At 36.4% G+C, this 25073-nt stretch overlaps 1 protein-coding gene across 2 annotated transcripts in view; it reads right to left on the bottom strand.

Moving 5' to 3' along the window:
* LOC6051546 overlaps positions 1 to 25073 on the bottom strand; it is a 153925-nt gene that overhangs the window by 79516 nt on the left and 49336 nt on the right. The window contains exon 2 of one of the 2 annotated variants that reach the window (XM_038263770.1): positions 24723 to 24903. The exons of the other annotated variant lie outside the window; for it this stretch is intronic. The gene's annotated coding sequence lies outside the window, so the exon portion shown is untranslated. The remainder of the gene's footprint in view (positions 1 to 24722; positions 24904 to 25073) is intronic. 2 annotated transcript variants of the gene reach the window in all.

The following is a 25073-nucleotide window of genomic DNA, read 5'->3' as shown; positions in this document are numbered from 1 at the left end:
TCAAATCTTCATAATTTTTTAATCGTTTTCGTTTAATTGTTTTACAAAAATGGTTTTTTTGGCCAAATTTTTCCTAGTTTTTGACTTTTTGCAATTAAAGAACCTTCTGTTACCAAGCGGTAAATGAAAAAGAAATAGTTGCAAGGAACGCCATATCTCTATGAACCAGCCAATCACACAAGATGTAAAATTGTTATTTCGGTAAATAAAATGAATTGAAATTGAATTAAAATTATACGAAAATGAATTGTAATTGAAAAACAAATTGAATTGGAAATGATTGTTGAATTAACAATTTTTATGTTTTTCTATGTTTCACAATTCGCCTAAGTGTTGGTTTTTTTTTTCGACTTTATTTCCTTAAAAAAAAGACATAATTTTGGCTTTAAAACATTGATACAAATCAGAGCATATTAACTAATTTTGAATTCTCAAAATTGATTTTTAATTCATTGAATACCCCCAAGAAACCTGATAAGTCCATGTCCATTTTTGAAATGGTATTTTAAAATGAAATGTCATGATTTCAGTGTTTTTTTTTTTTTTTTTTTGAAAGAAATGATGGTCCAACATTTCTAATGTCACTATTTGGCTTCAAAGTGTTGTTTCAAATCTAAAAACATAAAAAAAATCAAAATTTCATAACGAAAAACTAGAATCATTTTCTTAGGGTCGTTGAAACGTGAGGTAAAACATAATCTTTCATGAAAATTGGAAAAACTCAAAGTTGATTTTTTTTTCAAATTATTGCAATTTTCTGATATTGATTTGTCCTTGAAGATTTGTAAAACGTCATTTTTCAAAAATGTTGTTAAGTATTTTGTGATAGAAATTTTATTCCATAAAAAATGATTTTTCCTACGCAGAAAGTGAATGAGGTCATTAAAAATAATTACTTAATAATGTACCAAAAATTTGTTTTGAGTTTTGGCAAATTATTAATTGATATTGATATCAATTGCATTATTTATTTCTAAAAATTCTTTAAAAAAACAGAAATCTAAAAAAAATGGACGTAATATTTGAACAACCCCTAACTGTCCTTCAAATTGCTAGAACTTTTTCTCACATTTTAATTCTTATTGAAAACTGCTCGAAAAACTATTAAATTAAATAAAATTTGAGAAATGTTGAAATCTCGAAAACAAAGCCCACAAATTAACTTTCAAAAAGACTGAATATTGCAATATTATAGCAGCACTACAATTTGGTGAAAGGTTGGATAAATATTTAGAAAATGATTTTCAAATGTTTCTATCTTATGCAATCTAAAAAAAATAATTAAAACTATAAACATTTCTTTGAAATGGTTTATTTCGAGGAATTGGATAGGTTGCGAAATTTAGGTTGAATTTATGTTAAAGTTCTGAAACAAAAAAAAAAACAAAACTAAATGAATCCAGCTTAAGTTCCACTATGAGGCTAACGCAAACAAAGAAACAAACTTTTTGACAGTTTGGCAGTTTGTCTACTCTGTTTATTTACCTGCATTTGTTTGCAGACACGTCAGCTTGCATACATTTGGCTTTATTTGCGAGTTTGGCAAACTGTCAAACACATAAAAGTGCGAGTTTGTTTGCCATAGTCTAATAGCTCCTTAACATTCACGACAGTGTTGCCAGAAGTTCAATTTTCTCGAATAATCAGAATAGTAATACAATTATACTTATGATTTACTTTATGAACAACCTAAAAGTAATACCTAATAAAATTTACAAAATTCGACCATGAAAAGTTTGATAAATCCCATTTTTTGAGTTTACTCCAAATAGAGTTGTCATTTCTTTAAAGTATTTTAAATTGTTATCCGATGATGAACAGAATAACAATTTTGAGTCTTGGCAAAAAAAATTGAAAAATAATTGGACGTAATATTTGGACAACGCCTAACTGTTCTTCAAATTGCTGGAAATATTTCTCACATTTTAATTCTCATTGAAAACTGCTCAAAATACTAATAAATTTCATAAAATTTGAGAAATGTTGAAATCTCGAAAACATAGCCCACAAATTAACTTTCAAAAAGACTGAATATTGCAATATTTGGTAAAATGTTGGATGAATATTTAGAAAATGATTTTCAAATTTGTTTATCTTATGCAGGTTATAAAAATGAATTTAAAAAATAAGCATTTCTTTGAAATGGTTTATTTCGAGGAATGGAATAGGTTGAGAAATTTAGGGTGAATTTAAGTTAAAGTTCTGAAACAAAAAAACAAAACAAAATGAATCCAGCTTAAGTTGCACTATGAGGCTATGGCAAATAAAGAAACAAACTTTTTGACAGTTTGGAAGTTGCTCTGTTTATTTACCTGCATTTGTTTGTAGACACGTCAGCCTGCATACATTTGGCTTTATTTGCGAGTTTGGCAAACTGTCAAACACAAAAAAGTGCGAGTTTGTTTGCCTGTGTGGATCAATCGGACCGCGCACTGGACTCACAATCCAGAGGTCGCCGGTTCGAATCCCGGGGCGGACGCAAAAAATTCTAAGTGTAAATATAAGTATTCGGTGCCCTCTCCCCGTGCCCATACCTTCACACTTAGGAGACCCGGGAGGCGAAGTCTTGTCGCAAAAAGAACGATACACGCCTGTGGATCCGTTGACGAAACCGCAAGGTTTAAGAGGGCCACATTATAAGGTGTTACGTCGATTCCGTTTTGTTTGCCATAGTCTAATAGCTCCTTAACATTCACGACAGTGTTGCCAGAAGTTCAATGTTCTCGATTAATCAGAATAGTAATACAATTATACTTATGATTTACTTTATGAACAACTTAAAAGTAATACCCGGGCAGACGGTAATAACAAAATCAATAATATTTCAATAACAAATCCTGTTAAAATAACAAAAAGTGTTATTATTTTATACTGAAGTTCAACTTCAAGAAGAAAAAATAATAACAGTTTCTGATAAAATAACAAAATTTGGTATTGAAGTGATATTATAATGAAAATGTTTAATAACACGCTAATAAGAGGAAATGTTATACATTTCAAAAACTCTCCTAATAACAAAATTTGTTATTCGTTCGGTATACTGACTTAGAAATAAAATTACCATAAATCGCACAAATGGAAAAGTTTCTAAGTGTCCATAACACAATCTGTTATTATTTTTTCTTTTGTTTAATATGTTTAGATCTTAGGGATAATTTTGTCTGATTTCGTCGGGGTCATTATTTTGGCCATGAAATGGGGTCCTTAAGCTAAAATTATTCTTAAAAGTTAAAATTTTGAAAGTTGATTTTTTTTAATTGTTTGATATACCCCTTAAGGAACTTTGCTAAATTTGGCTAGAACTATGGGATAATTTTGACCAATTTCGTCGGGATCATTATTTTGGCCATAAAATGGGGTCCTTAAGCTAAAATTGATCTAAAAAGTTGAAATTTTGAATGTTGATTTTTTTTTTATTATTTGATATACCCCCTAAGGGACTTTGCTAAAATTGGTTAGAACTATGGGATAATTTTGACCAATTTCGTCGGGATCATTATTTTGGCCATGAAATGGGGTCCTGCAGCTAAAATTATTCTAAAAAGTTGAAATTTTGAAAGTTGATTTTTTTAATTATTTGATATACCCTCTAAGGGACTTTGCTAAAATTGGCTAGCACTATGGGTTAATTTTGACCAATTTCGTCGGGGTCATTATTTTGGCCATGAAATGGGGTCCTTAAGCTAAAATTATTCTAAAAAGTTAAAATTTTGAAAGTTGATTTTTTTAATTATTTGATATACCCCCTGAGGGACTTTGCTAAAATTGGCTAGAACTATGAGATAATTTTGACCAATTTCGTCGAGATCATTATTTTGGCCATGAAATGGGGTCCTTAAGCTAAAATTGATCTAAAAAGTTGAAATTTTGAAAGTTGATTTTTTTAATTATTTGATATACCCCCTGAGGGACTTTGCTAAAATTGGCTAGAACTATGGGATAATTTTGACCAATTTCGTCGGGATCATTATTTTGGCCATGAAATGGGGTCCTTAAGCTAAAATTATTCTAAAAAGTTGAAATTTTGAAAGTTGATTTTTTTAATTATTTGATATACCCCCTGAGGGACTTTGCAAAAATTGGCTAGAACTATGGGTTAATTTTGACCAATTTCGTCGGGATCATTATTTTGGCCATGAAATGGGGTCCTTAAGCTAAAATTATTCTAAAAAATTGAAATTTTTAAAGTTGATTTTTTAAATTATTTGATATACCCCCTGAGGGACTTTGCAAAAATTGGCTAGAACTATGGGTTAATTTTGACCAATTTCGTCAGGGTCATTATTTTGGCCATGAAATGGGGTCCTTAAGCTAAAATTATACTAAAAAGTTGAAAGGAGAATGGGCAAATTTGTATGGGAGCTGGTCCAAGGATGTACACGAACGGGACCAACTTTTTTCGAAAGATCTCGCCGAGACATGAAAAAAAGTCTTCTGGACCAACTCTCTAAACCCCGGGGTTCAAAAGTTACATGCTGTTGAAGTTTGAGCATTTTGGGTTAAAATGTACAAAAAATCGTATTTTTGCTATTTCTAAAATCATTCATAAAATCTTTGTTTCATTATGGATTTCGATTTTCTTGACTTCATTCGACGCGTATCAGCAAAAACTATGAGTTCTGATATGTCTTAGCATGATTGAAACATGATTTCTCTTGTTTTTATCCGTTTGAACCGTTTGTGCAAGAGGCATCCTATAGAAACAAGTCGAAACTTAAAGGTTTTGAAACCGGATCCGACCCAGACTGCTTCAGTGAGTATGGAAGGCTTCAGTGCAACTACTTTGCTAATGTGTTAGGATGTCTCGGGTCATCCAAGGACTCCCTGGAGTTATGATCAGTAGGTCTACGGCTGTCACAAGGACTCCCTGGAATGGTCCAGAACATCCCAACATAACAGCAATACAGTCTGCCATACTCACTGAATCTTTGCGGTTATGATGCGCGGTTAAAAATCATCGACCTTTTTCTTGTTACAGTGACCCAAATATCTAAACTCCAGGGAGTCCTAGGATGACCAAAGACATCCCAACACATTAACAAAGCAGTCTACCATACTGTCTGAAGCTATGCGTGTATGTTCCGGGGTCAAAAATCGTCGACCTCTTGCTTGTTACGGCTGTAGCTCCACAGATCATAACTCCAGGGAGTCCTTGGATGACCCAGGACATCCTAACATATTAGCAAAGCAGTCTACCACACTCACTGAAGCTATGCGGGTATGTTCCGTTGTCAAAACCGGTCGACATTTTGCTTGTTACGGTAGTATACCCACAGATCTTAACTCCAGGGAGTCCTAGGAGAACCCAGGACACTCCAACACATCAGCATAGTAGTCTACCATACTCACTGAAGCCATGCGGGTATGATCCGTGGTCAAAAACCGCCGACATCTTGCTTGTTACGGCGGTAGACTCACCGGTCTTAACTCCAAGGAGTTCTCGGATGACTCAGACCATCCCAATAAGTTGTTACAACATTGCACTGAAGCCTTCCATACTCACTGAAGCAGTCTTGGTCGGATCCGGTTTCAAAACCTTTAAGTTTCGACTTGTTTCTATAGGATGCCTCTTGCACAAACGGTTCAAACGGATAAAAACAAGAGAAATCATGTTTCAATCATGCTAAGACATATCAGAACTCATAGTTTTTGCTGATACGCGTCGAATGAAGTCAAGAAAATCGAAATCCATAATGAAACAAAGATTTTATGAATGATTTTAGAAATAGCAAAAATACGATTTTTTGTACATTTTAACCCAAAATGCTCAAACTTCAACAGCATGTAACTTTTGAACCCCGGGGTTTAGAGAGTTGGTCCAGAAGACTTTTTTTCATGTCTCGGCGAGATCTTTCGAAAAAAGTTGGTCCCGTTCGTGTACATCCTTGGACCAAATTTGCCCATTCTCCTTTTGAAAGTTGATATTTTTTAATTATTTGATATACCCCCTAAGGGACTTTGCTAAAATTGGTTAGAACTATGGGATAATTTTGACCAATTTCGTCAGGGTCATTATTTTGGCCATGAAATGGGGTACTTCAGCTAAAATTATTCTAAAAAGTTGAAATTTTTAAAGTTGATTTTTTTGATTATTTGATGTACCCCCTAAGGGACTTTGCTAAAATTGGCTAGAACTTTGGGATAATTTTGACCAATTTCGTCGGGATCATTCTCCTTTTGAAAGTTGATATTTTTTAATTATTTGATATACCCCCTAAGGGACTTTGCTAAAATTGGTTAGAACTATGGGATAATTTTGACCAATTTCGTCAGGGTCATTATTTTGGCCATGAAATGGGGTCCTTAAGCTAAAATTATACTAAAAAGTAGAAATTTTGAAAGTTGATTTTTTTAATTATTTGATAGGGGGACTTAGGGCCTTTGCTAAAATTGGCTAGAACTATGAAATAATTTTGACCAATTTCATCGGGGTCATTTATTTCACCATGAAATGGGGTTTCAAGCTAAAATTAATTCGATAAAATTAACTTTTGAGAGTTCTTTTTTTTTATTTTGTTATATTCCCAAACGGAATTGATTTATTTATTGAGAATTTTTGAAGTGTGAATAACAAAAACTGTTATTATTTTCACAGAGCCAGGAAGTCGGAGCTGACGTTGAAGGTCAAGCTGGAGTGAGACCTGAGAGACTGCATCGGATTTGTCTAATTTTCAGCAACTTTTACTTGGAGTCGGAATCTGTGAAGTCGGGAATTTTTGGAGAGCTGAAGTCATCGTTGATGTCATATCCTGCATCCAGAGTCGGAGTTGTCTTCAAAGTATGGATTCAAAGTCGCTTGGAGGTACCCGGCTCTGCAGCCCTGACTAGTACAGAGGAGTTATGGCAACTGCAGGTTTATTTGCAAATTACAAATAAACCAAAACAATAACCTTTTTTGTTATGGAATCATACCAGTTCAATAACATTTTTTGTTATTATACTGCTCCACCTCTCCGCACAAAATAACAAATCTTGTTATTCCTTCATGATTCCTTCTGTGTTATTGGTTTGTTATTGCAATAACAACATAATAACAGTTTAAGTTATTCTTCGAACAAATCTCTGTTATTGATTTTTGTTATTTTAACAACTAATCCGATCATCCCAATAACATATTTCGATCTTCTCACAATATCAAAAACTGACCTTCCCAAGTTATTTCCGTATGCTCGGGTATCTAATAAAATTTACAAAATTCGACCATGAAAAGTTTGATAAATCCCATTTTTTGAGTTTACTCAAAATAGAGTTGTAATTTCTTCAAAGTATTTCAAATTGTTATCCGATGATGAACAGAATAACATAGCCGGAAGTATTGTTTTTCACAAAATTCATGCTATCGAATTGAAAATTTGATTTTTCAAACAATTTTGAAACCTTTCGTTATTGAGGAAGAAAAAAGTATAACATTATTATTCTACTGAATCTGTTTTTCATGCTTTATCATTTTAATACTACAGTAATAAACTGCTGTGTTGAAAATAAAAAACACTAAACTCAAAAAAAAAAAATCAAAACGACAACAACACAATTCCTCACTAAATTTGGCGTTCTTTTCGACGAAGCTTCTGTGAAGCATTATGCTGTGCAAATTCTCAAGAATCAATAGCCGATAAGCATAACGGGAAGCATACTTTCGAGGCAGCTGCCACACCAAATTCTCCGATATTCGCAAGACAAGTTTCGCGCGAAATCTCTTCAATGAAGTTTGTTGTGAAGAGTTGCCACCCATGGCACCGGCGGTGCCCACCGGTTGTCGTAACTGTTTTCCAATGACCCTTGTAGGTAATCTATTCGAAGGCAACAACAAAAAAAGTACTGCCCCTCCTTCTGTTTGAAGCCCAGTTCAAAACGCCAAACCCGAACTGCTCCGCTGTCTTCAAGCTAGATAATTGAAAGCTCAAATCTGGCGTAAAATTTCATTATTACAGTCATTACCATACTTAAATACCGCTAATTCTAGAGGGGAGGCCTTCGCTGGTTTTTGGATATCGGCTTTTCAACGCAACACAAACGGAAAGTGGCAATGAAAAAGAAACTTCCCCTCTCCGTCAAGAGCACGTTCCACCCTCCCAAACTAGATCCCCATAACGCCGAAGCTTTCCAGAAACCTCAACATTTTTTCTTCTTCCACGGAATTTTTCACACAATTCGGCGTGGTTCATTTGGCCGCGGCTCTTCGCATATCGGCCACCCCGCCTCGAAAAACTGGGTCAGCTCTCTTGTGGCCACTTTCCTCTCCACACCCCACTTTTTTGAACTTTTTTTTTTTGCTTCTATGTTGGATGCCGCCGACGTCTTCAGATTCGGTATGTAACGACCGAAGACGACGTGGGGAGTTGGGGCCTGCTGCATATTTTAATTACCGTAATCTGGGGCGAATCGGGACTACAGTCTGAATAGGGACAGCAGTTTTTAGAGCACTTAAAGCTTTTAAATTTGGAAATGGATGTACACATTTTGTTGGTCTGAGTCTGTTCTAACCGAAACCAACCAGAAAAATCAAAATATTGTGCTCCAACATGGTTAAAACTGCTGTCCCAATTCGCCCCATGTGTCCCGATTGACCCCAGTTTACGGTACTATGCACGTTGTCCCTCGAAGAGGCGCGATGGCTTGTTTTGACGGTATGTAACACTCAGTTTACTGTCGGCTTCCACTCGCTTCAGACGTGTGCAGTTATACGCTACCAGAAGTATCGAGTATTGAGCTATTGTGAAAATAATCTCTTGACCTTGAACTGAGTTTGATCCGGAAAGTGTAAGAAAATGGAGGCGAGAGTTGTGCGCGAGAACACTGTGAAGCTAAAATTTGGTGCCCAAAACCGTGGACCAACTAACTCGGAAATGTTCGCGTTTTTCCGGAAACAGAACTTGAATGAGGAAATGCTTTCGGCTATGTACAAGGAGGACTACAGCCTTCTTGTGAAATTCCGGACGAAGCAGCTTATGCTAGACGTTCTTGCTAAGTTTGGGAACCACGTGGAATTCGGATATGAGGATGGATCGAATGTTCAGTTGGCCGTCTCGGCCGCTTGTGGAGTGTTCAAGTACGTGAGAGTATTTGGTCTACCGCCAGAAGTAGATGACAAAGCTATCGCAGATGTGTTCGGGAAATTCGGGAACATCCACCAGATGGTTCGAGAACGGTTTCCGGCTGAGACCGGGTTCCCCATATGGAACGGTGTCCGTGGTATCCATATGGAGGTGACCGCGGAGCTCCCCGCTCAGGTGTACGTCCAACACATCAGAGCGCGGGTGTATTATGACGGCTTCCAGAACAAGTGCTTCTCTTGCGGGTCGACAGAGCACTTGAAAGCGGTTTGTCCGAAGAAGCAAACAGTGCAAAGTCGGTTGGAATCTTATGCTCACCCACCGCTGGACCGCGGTGCGAAAGGATCGGGTCAAAAAGCGGGCCTAGGAGCGGGCCAACGAGCGGGTCAAGGAGCGGGCCAAGGAGCGGGTCAAGGAAGCGGATCAAAAAATCCTAGCTGGAACGACATGATCAAAAACTTCCCGGATCTCCCGACGAACGTTCAAACATGTTTGACACCGGAACAGGCTACACTAAACAAGCCGAGGCAGGAGCAGCGCAAGGAAGGGGAACAAGGGGAAGGGTGGGTAACCATCCCGATCAAGGAAAAGCTTCGCGGCCGGGGGTTGCGGCAAAGGAAAGCGACTGACGCGGATTCGGATCCAGAGAACCTGTTCAAGGTTCCAGACGCGCCGAAACTTGCGAGGCTGCAAGGAACGAGGTCTCGATCGCTGAACAGCCGGAAGCAAAAGGAGAACTCGAACGCTCAGGTGCCGGTCGTTCTGATCGAAGGCTCACCTTCTCCGAGCAACCAGAAGACGGACACGGAAACGAGCGATGGAAAGGCGTCCGAAGAAGACGCAGCAATGGTGGATCTAAAGTGAGGTTAGGTGAGTTCACCTGACCAATTGTTATTGAGAGAGTGTGTGAGTGTGTGAGTGTGGTTGTGTGAATGTGTGTGTGTAGTATAAAACGAAAAGATGCAATATTCCTATAAAATTGCCACAGTTAATCTTAACAGTACCAGTACAGATGTCAACAAGGGTTTGCTTAGGGACTTTGTATACAATCATGATATCGATATTGTGATGCTACAGGAGGTTGCGTATGATAATTTCTTGTTTATACCAACACACTTTCCGTTGGTCAATATTAGTGAGGATAACAAGGGTACCGCTGTATTAATAAGAAAGAGTTTCAATTTTAAAGATGTTTTGCTCGATCCAAATGGGAGAATAGTATCGTTTGTTTTGAATAATATAAACTATGTTAATATTTACGCGCATTCGGGCTCTGACAAAAGACGGGAACGCAATGATTTGTTCACAAATCGTTTAGCAGTACACTTAAACAAACCTGGGACACGATTTTCTGTTTTATGCGGTGATTTTAATTGTATTTTAGATGGCGATGACACTCGCAGCAACGTTAAAAACTTTTGTGCCGGACTTAAAAACATAATTGACCTATTTTCATTCAAAGACATAGCTAAACAATTGAAAAAGCAGCTTTTACATTTATTCGTGGCGATTCGGCCTCTCGGTTGGATAGATTTTATGGACCGATTGAGTTTGTAAATGAAGTGATCGATTTGCAGAACATCCCAGTGGCATTTTCGGACCATCATGCAGTCATTATTAAAGTTAATTCATTAAAAGATCATATTTGTGCTAAGGGCAGAGGGTACTGGAAAATTAATCCCAGCTTACTTGATTCGGAAGAGATTTCTAAAAGATTTCAAGATGAATACATTAAGCTTAAATCGCGATCAACTTATAATACAGATTTGAACAGCTGGTGGCATTTTATTTTAAAACCTAAGATTAAACAATTTTACAAAACAGAAAGCTGGAAAATTAATAGCGCAACCCAATTGCAGAAATCAAATTATTTATCAGAATTATTAAAAATGGCTGAAAGGCAACACAAGGGGGAAAATCTTACTGCTGAAATTGCTGCATGTAAAACGAAGCTTATGGAAATTGAGTACAACAGACTGAATAACTACTCAAAAAATTATCAAACCTTAATATTTCAGAGGGAGAAAAATTAGTGTTTTTCAAGTTTCCAAACAAATTAATCAAGGTCATGACAGTCAATATTTACGACTTCAAGGATCTGATGGAATTATTACAGATAAAAATGAATTAGATGAACTTATTTTCCAACATTTTTCAAAACAATTTGATATTGATAACACTAGTACAAATTTAAGAAATGAAGAGAATCCTTTAGACTCTATATCAAAATCATTGGATGATGATGATCGGGAGATGATGATTGATCCAATAACTGAAGAAGAAATTTTAAATATACTTAATGCTTGTAATAAGAAAAAATCACCAGGAATTGACGGCCTTACATACGAATTTTATATAACTCATTATGATTTAATTAAAAGATTTGACAAAATTGTTGAATGGATATTTAACCGCAACATATTCACCCCAAAAGAGTTTACGGACGGTATTGTGATTTTGATTCCCAAGAAAGGTGACAATAAACAATTGGAAAATTATAGACCTATTACTCTTTTAAATACTGATCATAAATTACTAACAAAAATCATAGCAGCGCGAATACAAGAAAAAATGGATAAGTTAATTGGCCCTGGTCAAAGTGCGTGTGTTAAAAATTTATCATGTTCCGATAATCTTAAAGATATAAGAAAGATGATGACTAAAGCAGCAGAGACAAAACGATTTAAAGGATTTTTGTTGAGCCTGGACCTAGAAAAGGCGTTCGATCGTGTAAATCATAGTTTTTTATGGGATGTCTTGATGAAATTTGGATTTCCTGAGCAAATTATTAATTGTGTGAAGAAATTGTACGTTCATGCCAGTTCTCGAGTTTTATATAATGGTTTTTTAAGCAAAGAATTTAAAATTAAAGCTTCGGTGCGCCAAGGATGCCCATTAAGTATGTTATTATTTGTATTATACATAGAACCGTTAATCAGAAGGATATATGCAAATACTTGCGGTATTCTTGCTTATGACAAGATCCTTAAAGTTACAGCATATGCTGATGACTTAAATGTTTACGTACGCAACTGTGAAGAATTTGATTTAATAATACAAATCATTTCATCATTCTCAAAGTTTGCTAAAATTCGATTGAATCAAAGGAAATCGGCATTTTTGAGAATAAATAATTGCATTTCAGGACCGTTTCTTATTCCTGAAGCAGATGATTTAAAAATATTAGGTGTAGTTTTTAAAAATAGTTGGAACAGTAGCATTGATCAAAATTATAATAAACTTGTGAATGATATAAAATACAGATTAAAGTTGAACTCTTTCAGAAAGCTGAGTTTAGTAGAAAAATGTTGGTTCGTCAATTCGTTTGTACTTTCAAAACTATGGTATATAGCAAAAATTTTTCCTCCAAAAAATATTCATTTAGCAAAAATTAAGGCAAGTGTTGGAAATTTTATATGGAACAATCAAATTTTTAAAGTAGATAGACGGCAATTATATCTTTCAACAGAAAATGGCGGCTTAGGACTTCAAGACCCTGAAAGTAAGTGCAAGGCAATATTTATAAGAAATGTGTTACAATCTGATTGTCCAAGTAATGATGAATATTTACTTCGATACAAATATACATCTAAATTATCGCGTAACTCGAGAGAATGGCTGGAAACTGCAAATATGATAAAAAGCAACTACAATCTTCACTCGTGCAAACTTATCTATTTATATTTTATTGATGAATTTAAATTTAAACCTAAAGTTGAAATAGAATATCCGCAAATGAGCTGGGAAACTGCATGGCTGAACCTAAGTTCAAATTTTTTGCAGCCAGAAGATCGATCTAGTGTTTATAATTTCTTAAATGACTTAATTCCTAATAGATTTAAATTATTGCAATACGGGATAGGAAAAGTAATCGATAATAAATGTGAAATCTGCTTTGAAATTGATAACAATCTACATCGCCTTAAATCGTGTCCCAACGTTATGGAAATTAGAAATTGGACTGAACAGATTTTGAGAACCCGAATGAATGTAAGGTGTAATGATTTAGAAGACATATTATTCTCCCATATTGATAAAAATAGTATTCAACAAAAAGCAGCATTATGGATTACGGTACATTTTGTAGGATTTGTCTTTAGAAAATTTCCAAAGTGTAGTTTGTATATATTTAAAAAAAGTATTAGGGAGCTTAGGTGGAATAAAAGAAAACAATTTGTATTACATTTCGGAACCTTGTTGAACATCTGTTGAAATTCTCATGTATTGTAAAAGCTTAACGTAAACTGGTAAATAAATGATTATTTAAAAAAAAAAAAAAAAAAAAAACCGGTGCGGTGTCAAGAAGAAGAGCTCATGACTTGTGAATGAAGGTGGTCACGTGGAGTGTGACCGAAAAGGCGCGAAAATTCAATTATCTGATAAGGTTGTGTTTTTCTTGAAAATTGGTTTTACTTTATAGGTTGAAATGAGAAATAGATATATAAATGAAAACATGACGAAAAAAATATCAAATTTATTTTTTTTTAATTTTAAAGCCTACAAATCAAAAAGTTACATATAAAATGCCAAATCAACTAATGTATGGCTCAATGTTTGTACTCTGCTTAGGTTTGATTTAATTCAATTAGGTTTTAATTTAGATTTTTTTTTATTTGTCTGATACTTTGTGAGAGACTATCCCATGATCAAAGAAGACACTACCCGCAATATCCTTATTTACAGATTTTCGAAATGGTTTGATGATTTTTCGGGGACAAGAGGCCATCTTTTGAGCAGTGAAAAAAAACTGGTTAAAAATATCTGTTTAATGTAAAATGCTGTTAAAAAGTACATCATATGAATTTTGAAAAAGTTCACAATTTTCTACATAAAGACACCTAAAGAATTAAAAATATAATGGAAATAAATAAATGTTATGAATTATGCTTCATAAATGTTTGTTTTATGTTTCATCATTATTTATATCACTATTTTAATATTCAAATAAATCCATAAAAAATCGGAAAAGAATGACGATTTTTTTATATTGATGTCAAAAATGTAAAAAATACCACTATTAAAATGGTCCAAAATAGATATCTCTGGATTAAAAGAATTTTTGTTTTACAATAACTTCAAGAGTTGGACATATCGGTCCCATTTTATCCATCAAGAGAAAGATTTTCGGAATGATCACATTATATATTATAGCAGTTATGCTTTTATTAAAAAATATCGATAAATTTACGACAAAAAATTTTTTTGCCAAGAGTTTTATTGCTTGTTCCATGCTACCAAAATTCAAAATATGAAAAAAGTATAAAAGTTGCCTGTTTGAATAAAAATACAAAAATAAATGTTATACTATGTATTTTAAATACCCTGTTTACAAACAGCTGTACAGTTTTTTCATTAAACCTTGAATGGTTTTACTCGAAATAGGCGCATTTTATTAAAAATTCATTAGATTCATTAGATTTCTCAAGATACAGATTTTCGAAAATTTTAGCTATTTTTAAGAACATTACCCAAATTTGTATGGAGAAACCAATGTTGCAAAATGGTTTATTTGGACCTAAGGAATCGATGTTCAAATTTTCTTCAAAATAAAAAAAAATACAATGAAAAGTCAATTTGCGAAAAACTAAAGATTTGTTTTAATGTACAAAAAATAACCATTATGGTTATTTTTTGTACATTCAATTTTGTACATGTACAATAGAGATAGTCGATTATTCAGAACATGTTTTTTTCGATTGCTTTTAGGCCCCTAAACAACTCGTCCACACTTTGCGCATTGCATTTTAATTTAGTATGGGAAACCCTTCTTTTTTAACATTTTGATTTTTATTATTTTAATTTTCAAGACAAGGCCATTAAAAATATTTTACTACAAACATGTTACACCCCCTCCCCTTCTCTTCACCTCAAAAAAAATGCCCAGAAAATCAGGGGGCATTTTTAGTTGCAAAATTGGAAAAATTTAAAATAACGTTGAAATAATTTGAATGTGATGAAGTTTGGATCAGTTTTTGTACTGTATTTTAAATTTAAGTGAACTCAAGTACAGTAACCGAACAAGTCAAGACAATTTTCAAATGGATTTTGCACTTGACAAACATTTTTTTTAATGAAATGTAAAATAATGCCTTGTAATTTCAATTTTAATATTGACATCTTGCATATAAAGTTGCAGCAGAGTAAATAAGTACACAGAAAAAAAAATCATGGTAATATTACATCTGGGAAGGGGTACATCTTTTATGTCAGAAAAAAGGTGTAATTTTACCTCTGGAAATGTGTAATTTCACCACTTTTCTGGTGTAATGTCACTACTAAATTGAGGTAAAATTACATCATAAAAGAGGTAATATTCAACCTTAAAAAATTACAGCTTCCAAATTTACATTATTTTTTTCTGTGTATAGAAATAGATTTAATAGTTAAAATCTGAGATTTCATCATATGCAAATCAATCCTCCGAAAAGCTCAAACAGCCAGAAGTTGACGGTCAACCATCTGCGTTTGATTACCTCGCCAGTTCTCGTCTCTTCAACCAATTCAGAATGTAAATATTGGCAAAGCTCGCATCGCTCCTCGGTGTTGCGTTCAGCGGACCTTGAATGTCTAAACAGTTCGAAAGTGGCCCGGGGCAACCTGTTTGGCCATTGCCAAAAAATATTATGGCCAACCTGTCGTTTAATCACTTTGTTTTGGTTGGTGGCGATAACGTCATGATTCGAAATCCGGACACTTAGTAGCATATCATTTTTGTTATAGCTGGCAAAAAATCATGTAATAAGTTGGAAATGTAGAAATATCATCAGAATGTAGTATAAACTATCAGTTTCAAGAAAATGCATGCAAAATATGTCTTTTCTAACAATTTTTCATCAGAATTTTTAAATTAAAATGACTTGTTGTGCTTCGAATTCCGGACACTGATAAAAGCTGATTCGAAATCCGGACACTTTTGCTTCGAATTCCGGACACTCGATTTTACTTATGAATCGCACAAATTTGGACTGAAATGTTAGTGAATGGCATTCTTTAGGTCTCAAATAAGCTGTTAACATTAAAACAATCGATAGTTTATATAAAATTTTGCTAGAATTCAAGGAAATCAAAACCATAAATTTCTGCTTCGAACGCCTATGAAATATTTCAAGTGAAATGTTTCGCATTTTTGGTGAACTTATAATTTTATTGTATTTAATTGTTTTGGCATTCACTACAGCGTTCAAACAAACTTTAAATGAAAGTTGATGTTGGAATTCATCAAATAACACAGTTTTGACATTCATAATGCGAACTTATATCCAAATAATTGATAAAACAAGATGAAGTGTCCGGGTTTCGAAGCGTCCGGGAATTCGAATCATGACGTTATTCGGGCTCGTAAAAATCGTAACTCGTTAACGTGACAATTTTACGTTGAGATGTAAACAGAGGGGTTTCGGAGACGTCAAATTTTCAACGATAGTCTCATTATCTATAGTGGCACTAGTTTAGGTTACTTGACCGACCTTCGTCACTACCAAGATATTGCTTGCCAGATGCCTGCGGCAGGAGGTCGCCACAAACAACAAACACTGTGAGAACTTTACGCCGCCGTAACAATAGCAATTACGTTGTCAACAATGCACGAACGCGAAAGAATACGCCCAAGTGAGGGGTTATGCAACCTCAGCGAAATTGTGTGACGTTTTGTATGACCATATTTTGGTAAAGTGCATGCGCCTAAAAGGGCGAGTTCAAGGGCTCTGCCCACGGCCTGTTTTCGTAACCTAAACCCCTTAAAAACATAACACACACCTGTCTGCCCAGGCAAAATTCCGTTTGGGCTTTAATCGGCAAATCATCCACCGGTTAGTCGGATCCGTTGAACGCTAATTTTACAGCTGTTCAATCGGCGGTGGTGAAGAAGCGCCCGATCGAACAAGCGCGATTAAGGCGAAAAACATCAGGCCCAATCATCGGCTATTTCCCACCTCAACACGAGCGGATAATTCACAAGCAAACACACAAAAACAACACGTAAACAAACACGAACGAACGCGTTCAGGTCTGCCTTTTTCTTGCGGTTCGTCGCCGTCGTGCTAACTTGTCGTACGTGCATTTTGGACCAAATGGAGTTAGGAATGCCGTTTTGTGCAGCTCACAATGCCTCACCTTTTGGCCTTTACAGATCCCCAAAATTCGTTTTGAATCCCGAGTCCTGAGTCACTTTTCATACGAAAGAAGTTTCAATCTTGTCGTGCTATCTTGTCACTCCCTGAAAATTGATGTAAGTGCGACAATTGGCCAAAGGGATTTCAGGTCAGAACGCGTTTGACGCACGTAGAAGTTAGACCGTAAACATTTGTAATTATACAGACGACAGCTCGCTCTCGTTGCTGTCGGACGTACGCGCTAACCTCTACGATTTTCTTTTGTTCTTTTTTCCCCTGTCGGGGCCGTGATAAAAAAATTGTTTCGCGATGTCGAAATATCGCCGCAATGCCGTCGTGCTCGATTTCAACGTCATGCCAATTAGACCAGATATCGAAACGGTATCGAAATTCATCGCCAAGGGCCTTACACTGGACCTGAAACGGACTAAAAATCTCCAGTTCAATAATTCACGAAACCACGTCATCATCGAGCTAGGATCGCCGGAGGAAGCTTCGGAGCTAGCTGACCAGCACAACCTCAAACATAACCTTAGATGGAGTGGCCGAAACTTCGCGATTCCCATATTTGTGGAAGACAACGCGATTCAGGTTCGAGTCCACGATCTACCGCCGCACATGCCTAATGATCTAATCAAATCTCATCTCGAGGCCTACGGAGAGGTCCGTTCCATTCGGAACGAGGTCTGGCGGGATTATTTTCCCGGGATCCCGAATGGAGTTCGAGCTGTTCGTATGGTCCTGTCGAAGCCAATTCCGTCCTTCATTCAGGTGGAGTCGGACTTGGCTTATATTAGCTACAACCAGCAAGTGAGAACTTGCCGCCACTGTGCAAAACCACTACATAACGGGAAAAAGTGTGACGAGATAAAAAAAGCTACGATTACAACAACAACAACAACAACAACACCACAACCACCAGCACAACCACAACCAGCACCAACACCATCAGTGACAACAATAGAAACAGAAACATCACCACCACCTAAAACAGCAACAACAACAACAACAATCAATCCAACGACCTCTGCCGAAAATCAAAACACACAACCAGCAGATCAGACTAAGTTTCAGTCCAATCAAATGGATATTGCTCCAGAGGACGACGACGACGACGAAACTGAAAAAGAAGCAAAATCGGTGAAATCTGCAAACAATACCAACCCAGCCAAGAGAAGATCACGCAGAAATAACTACCGCAATCCTTACAAATACTACGACGACTAGAAGAAGAACTCGTGTATCTATCCATCTACTTGTATTTTTCACAACAAATAAAACTATATTTTATAAAAAAAAAAAAAAAAATTATAACTCGGGCCTCCAGCAACCAACTTCAACCTAACTTCGGGACAATGCACATAATGGTCAGCCAAACAAAACGTGTCTGTTTTTGTTTACATTGCGTGCGTTATTGTTTATTCAAGGTCAATCATTAAGACGCGTTTTTCTCGGAACGTCGAAATGGCGGGTGCGACAAGATAGCACGACGACGTCGAGTTGGAAGATGTTGTCGATCAGGTTCTTCTCTGCGAAGATCTGCCGGGTAAAGACAGCTTTCGCCTACCCACCATGGGATTCCAACCGACTGCTGGCTAATCGAAGTCTTTTACCGGTTGTTGGAGGTGTCTTGCGAGAGTAAAAAGCAACATTGCTGTGACTTCCTACATTCCATTTGGGCAGTACGAGATTTCATGTAACCATTGACAAAAAAGCGAGTCCTGTTTGAACATGCAACGATACACGGAAAAAATGCGTTCCAAAATTCGTGAACAAGCGTTCATGAAATTGAGAACCACGAACAAAGCGTTCAATTTCCATGGTACGTATCATGAGATTGAACATTTTGTTCGTGCTTCCCAATCTCATGAACGCTTGCTCGCGATTTTTGGAACGCATTTTTCTCCGTGTAGGCAGCGTTAGTTCTGTCAACTTACCAATTAGGCTGTGTTATCCAGTTTGGTGATTGCGTTTTGGTAACTTCGCTAAATCGGTATGTTTTGAGCTTGGCAACACTGCCAAGTTTTGCCTGGCGTAAAGGCAAATGCTTATTTGGATACGTCAAACATGAATACGTCCAATTCACATCGACCAGTCTCCCAAGTCTCTAATCAAAATGCTTTGTTGAGAGTTCTGTTGTTTTCCGGGAAGAACTCAGGTGTTATCAGCTGAACCTGATAACAATAAACGAGCCTCACCCTAATCAGAATACCAGCGGGCACCATGTCGTCTGCCAGCATTCGTGGAAAAGATTAAAACTTCCCGTAATAGCGAGCAATAATATCGATAATAATTTTCAGAAGTCGCACCCAAAGCGCCACTTGAGAGCAGCCGCGATAAAAGCGAAAGAGGTCCAAGCCATACCTGAAAGGCGCAATTCATGCGGCCCATTCCGATATGGAACACGGCAGCTCGTCAAACCGGTAATTCAAAGAAGAGCGCAGGCTCGGGCGGACTTACGCGGAATTTAAAACCCATCGAAAGGTACAAACTAATGAAGAAGAAAATCTGTGTTAACTCGCGCTCGTTTATGTTTTGAAGTCAGTTGGGAACGTGCTAAGTTTGGCGTTGAAGGGAGTTCGTGAGTTGAAGAGAAGACGAAACTGGCTTCGTGGACAGCGCTGGGAATTTGTGTGTCACATACAGACACACGCAAAAGCACGTGGGTCATTCGCATTCTTGGCGCGCTTTTTCAGCGCTTGAAAGTCGAATTGAACTTAACACTTCTGAGGACTCGGAGAGTTCTTCGATTTCTTCCAAGATTTCAACATTACCAACTGGCATCACTTCCAACTTCAACTCGTTTGTCGAACAGGCTTGTCGGTACTCTACTCCAGTTACACAGCCTGAAACAACTTCTTCTACTCCTACCCCACTCCCCACTAATGGTGACCATGCTTATGACCATCATGCCTCGGCGGCCGTCTTTCCTGTCCGGGCCCGGTCTTCCAAAATGGGGCCACAGAAAGTGAAACGTACACACACACGTACTCGGTGGGGCTCCGGATTCCAACGGATAGGAACGGAAAGCCAGCCTTGGGTAGGTCGTCCAGCGAAAGTGTAACGCCGGATTGAGTCCATACGCACTTTTTCTCCTAATCAAATTAGCGACATGTTTAGACTTCCGTCAGTGCGCACCACGATAGCTAATGAGCTGAACGAGTCCGGCTGGCCACACTGGACAGACTCCGCGGTTGGAGAGCTAACTCACGCTTCTATTTATAGCGGCTTTATGGACATGACGTGACCAGAAGGAATCGTTCACCAAGTCTGCTCCGTCCCTTTGGAAACAATTAATAAATGGCCGGGCAGAAATTGGTGATCGTTTGGAGAGTAAAACACAACAAAAACAGTGTTTGTCGCGGGACGTAATTGTAATATTAATTCGAGACGGGTCGTAAATCTGCCCGGCAGTCCGTGCTTGGTGACGACCCTCAACTGGACGATTCCGCGAGCTAAAACTGGGTGGGGAATTCCAGACCGAATCAGTATTCTTGTCTGGTGGTAGCAGGTTCGCAAAACCGCAAGCCTCAATTCGGCAAAGAATGTGTTTGTGTGTGTTTGATCAATTCCCGAAATGTTTGTCAATGTCGTGGGTTTTGGTTAACGTGAATCACTTGGTCAAGCGGTTGTTGACTCGTAGGTGGTCGAAATCAAGTGGAGAGACGACTCATATGGTAAGTGGCTTAACGGGAAGCATTGCTCGTGGAACTTTGCGGGTGTTTTCCTTTATGTTTAGAAAATCAAAGAAAAAAAAGTAAAAAGATCGGAATTTTTAGCCTGGTCCTGGATAAACAATTTATAGCAATAGAGCAGTTATTTGGGAGCGCGTAAAAGAGCAGGCTGGGTTGCCAAAGCAGTTTAACGGGACGTAATCCTTGGTCGGTTCCCGCCCTCTCTCTCTCTCTCTCTCTTCATTGTGGTTCTCTGAGAAAAAAAATGTATCTTCAACGAGTGAGCTTGAACGAGGAAAAGAGAAGGAGTGGTAGAAAAAAGAATGCTCTTGCTGGCAATCACGAGATATTAGAAGAGAACTTACAAGCCATAGTGACGGTCGCTTTATTCTCTGAATCATCAAATGATAGTTTTTTCTATCACTTACTACAACACTGCGTCTCAGTTTTGATTTAAGTTTATTTTAAACATTTTTTAAGAAGGCGTACCCCGGTACGCTAACGTTATGTAAAACTTTTCTATGCTTATCTTTTTTTTTTTTTTTTTTGATAAAAAATAATGATTTATTAATATGTTGGTTCCCATTTGAGGGCGCAAATATTATGATCAAAAATCTTAATGAGAAAACAATTTCACACGTTTCAATGTGAGTAAAATTAGTAAATATCGTCAAAACTTTAATCAAATATTTTTTGAAATATTTATCAAAAGTTCAAATTTGACATTTAAAATCTGTATTAATTGCAAAGATATAAATATTCTATATTAAGAGTCATAAAGAACCACTCAATAACTGACCCTCACTCTGACCCTTACTTTGCACTTAGAAATCTTTCCTCGGGATTCGAATTCATGACAGTTGAATAACGAATCTGATTGACTACCATCTGATTCAGGCAGACAAAATGTTGAAATCGGAGGAATAGGGGTCAAAGCTTATGTCGATCAACTCTCCCCTCCATCCATTATCAAAAATTGGGTCGAAAAAATAGAGGCAAAATATTTTTCCAAAAAACTTTAAAAAATCAATGGAAATTTAAGTGCAATCTAGAGCGTCCAATTTCCCGGGGTTACAAAATTCCCGGGAAACGGGAAATTTTTAAAAAAGTTCCCGGGAAATCCCGGGAATTCCCGGGAAATTTGGAATATATCGAAAATTGATCTGATCCTGCTTCTGATTTATATCTTGCAATCAAATTGTATAGAACAGCAACTTTAATGTTCAAAATTAGTGTGGGGGTCAATAAATGACTTGACTGCTTTTAAAAATCATACAACTTAATAAAAATATTTGAATTTTCTAATGTTATATGCTGTCTTTCAGATCGCAACAAATAAAAAAAATAGTTGATTATTTTTGGTTGAGAAGTATTACTTTTTAAATCAAATTTTGAATTAGTTAGTAAAATCCATGCTTCTCAACCACAAAAATACTTTTAAATTTTTCTCTGTTACCATTTCGAGGGAATATGTTTAAGAATAACATTGACTCATAATGTAAAAAAATTAAATCATGCAGAAATTATGTTTTTCATGGCAAATAACCTTTTCTAGACCGTAATTTTATCAACAAAACTCATTTAAACGATTTTTAGGCAAAATTTTGACTTTTTAAAAATTTCATCTAATATTTATATTTATTTTGTTTAAAAAGCTTGCAAACTAAGTTTACTGAATTTACACATTGATTTTTTTTCTTTTTTTAAACTTATCAGCAACCTTAGTGATTGCGTAAAATGTGAGCACCTTAATTCTGATTTTAACAACAAATACTTTGTCTATCAAAGTCACCCCAGAATGCTAAATACAAATTTTCTGCCCACCATTGAAAAAACGGCTAATATCCACTTTTGGCAAAAACGAGATATTAGCACTAGGTGGTAGAGGATGTTCCAACGCATCTTCTGGAACTTGAATTTTACTGAAATAGTGTTTAGACTTGGCTGCCGATGCGAAAAACCAAACGGCTAATATGCCACTCTAATGGGAAATTGCCTTGACGGAGATTTTGTGACAAACACTAAAACGAATTTTTCTCGGAATACTTGATTTGGCATGATAGCCGAATTTTCAATTATGGGCAGTTTTCAACACCACTATTTTTTAAAAACTGTTTTTCCCAACTATAGTGCATGGACCTTGTGTGGCCTACCCAAGTACATGTTTTACGAAATAATAATCTTGAGACAAACCTTACCAGTTGGAAAAAAATATAAAAATAGAATGAAATCCTATCATTGTCACCGTTAACGATAAATATTATCTGAAATAAACCTGAAATGAATCTGATTTTTTCTTATTAGTTCAATATGAACAGTAGATTAAAATGAATAAAATCAAGTAAGATTCTCTCTTTATTTATGGTAAATTTTCAAAAAATTGGGACAAAAAAGTAAGGAAAATGTTTACTCTCGCTTTAATTTCGGGAATTCCCGGGAAATTTACAAATTTCCTGGGAAACGGGAAATATTATATTTCGGGTTTTTTTTCCCAGGACGGGAAATTGGACGCTCTAGTGCAATCAGCTAAAATTAATTAAAAATTAATTTCTCTGCGTTTAGAATGATTTGAGCATATTTGGGTTTATTTAAAAATAATTTTCAATCAATAAAAAAAAATTCCCGAAAATGTTTTTTTCCTACATTTTTTTGAAAACAATGACTGCGATTGAACTTTACGGGTGCTTAACACATTTTCTAACTTTTTTTTTCATTGAAATGTTGAAATTCTTGCTCAACAATTTTCATTAGTGACACTTAATTTAAAGATAAAATTACACCGTTACATAAATTGTTCACCATTTTCGAATTATTAAAACAAAACTTTAAAATTTTATTCAAAATTTAAGTACATTTAGCTAAAAACTATATAATCAACAAAACCGGTTGAAACCTGTAATTTTGTGTTTTCTATTATTATTTTATATTAAAAAAAAATTAATCAAAACCGAAATTAAAAAAAAAATAATGTGGTAAATGTTTTTTCTAGTCTTCTTAATTAAAGTATCGTATTTTTTCAAATAACATATTTTGTAAATTTGGCCCGCAAGCCCATTTGAGCTTAAAATTTGGCCCGGCCTCCGAAAACTTTGAGCACTGCTGATATAAGCTAACAGAAGAATCCTCTGAAGGATTAAGTGTCCAACAGACTGTTATCAAAGACTTTGCTGAATTTTATTGCTCACACCACACGCACACGTTGAAAGAGAAAGGGAGAAGGTCCTTTCTAATAAAGATTGCCGGAACGGTCACCGGAATACCAAAATGATTTAGGGCAATAGGTAAAGTAATTTTTCCCTGTCCGGCATTTAATATTTTTTTTAAATTTCCTACAAGAATCTCACACTTGGGCAATTTTGGGCGAGACCTGCGCCTCCTGTTGCCAAAATCCTAAAGCGATGTTTTTCTGCAAACATTTTCACGATTTTCCTCATATAAACTTCAACGATAAAAAGCGACTAGTAAACTTAAACGATTTGGCGACTTGGAAATCACCCTAATGCTTACTCATTCTTTGTGATGATCCTTATCACAAAACACATGCCTCCTTTTACTTTCATCACGATAAACTGAAACCAAAAAGTGTCTAATTCACCCTCCAAATCTCAAAACTCCGATCACGGTTCATTCCAGTCGGCAATCGATTTTTTCAATCAAACGTCATTTCGCTTACTCCTCAAACGCGCCATAAAATCTGCACACGAAAAACTTGTCGCCCATAAAATCGTCCACTTTATCACCTGTGGGAGAATCTTTGAAACGCTCTCCACGTTCTTCCCCGTTGAGTGTGGTGAAAGATCACCGAATAAAGATCGAAGGTCAGTCGCAGCCCCCCAGATCACGACCGACGAAACCGGTTAGCCAAAACGGTTTGCGGAACCTACCTTTTGTGCGGTTCCAAAATATGTGTTTTGCTCGATTGTCCTCGATTTGGAGGACTGGCAAGTCGGTACGGGCGCGCTCCGGGTATTCCTTGTTCGGCGACAATTACAGCCGATTTTCGAGGGGTTGTGCAAGCGCGCTGACTTGGAGGTTTCGATCAATTTCTCGACAGCAATCACTTATCTACTTATCACATTATCGTATTATTGATTGCAGGTCACAGACACAGATTCACGTAGACATACACAATTTCACGGTGGGCACACGCGCGTACACCAACACAGGCCGACCATTTTGAGGTTAGAGGTACGAATAGCCACTTAACCATAACGACGAAGAAGACGCACGATGCA

Source organism: Culex quinquefasciatus, chromosome 3 (genome assembly GCF_015732765.1).
Source record: "Culex quinquefasciatus strain JHB chromosome 3, VPISU_Cqui_1.0_pri_paternal, whole genome shotgun sequence".
In the NCBI taxonomy this organism is placed as follows: Eukaryota; Metazoa; Arthropoda; class Insecta; order Diptera; family Culicidae; genus Culex; species Culex quinquefasciatus.
This window is presented reverse-complemented; position numbering and strand designations above follow the sequence as displayed.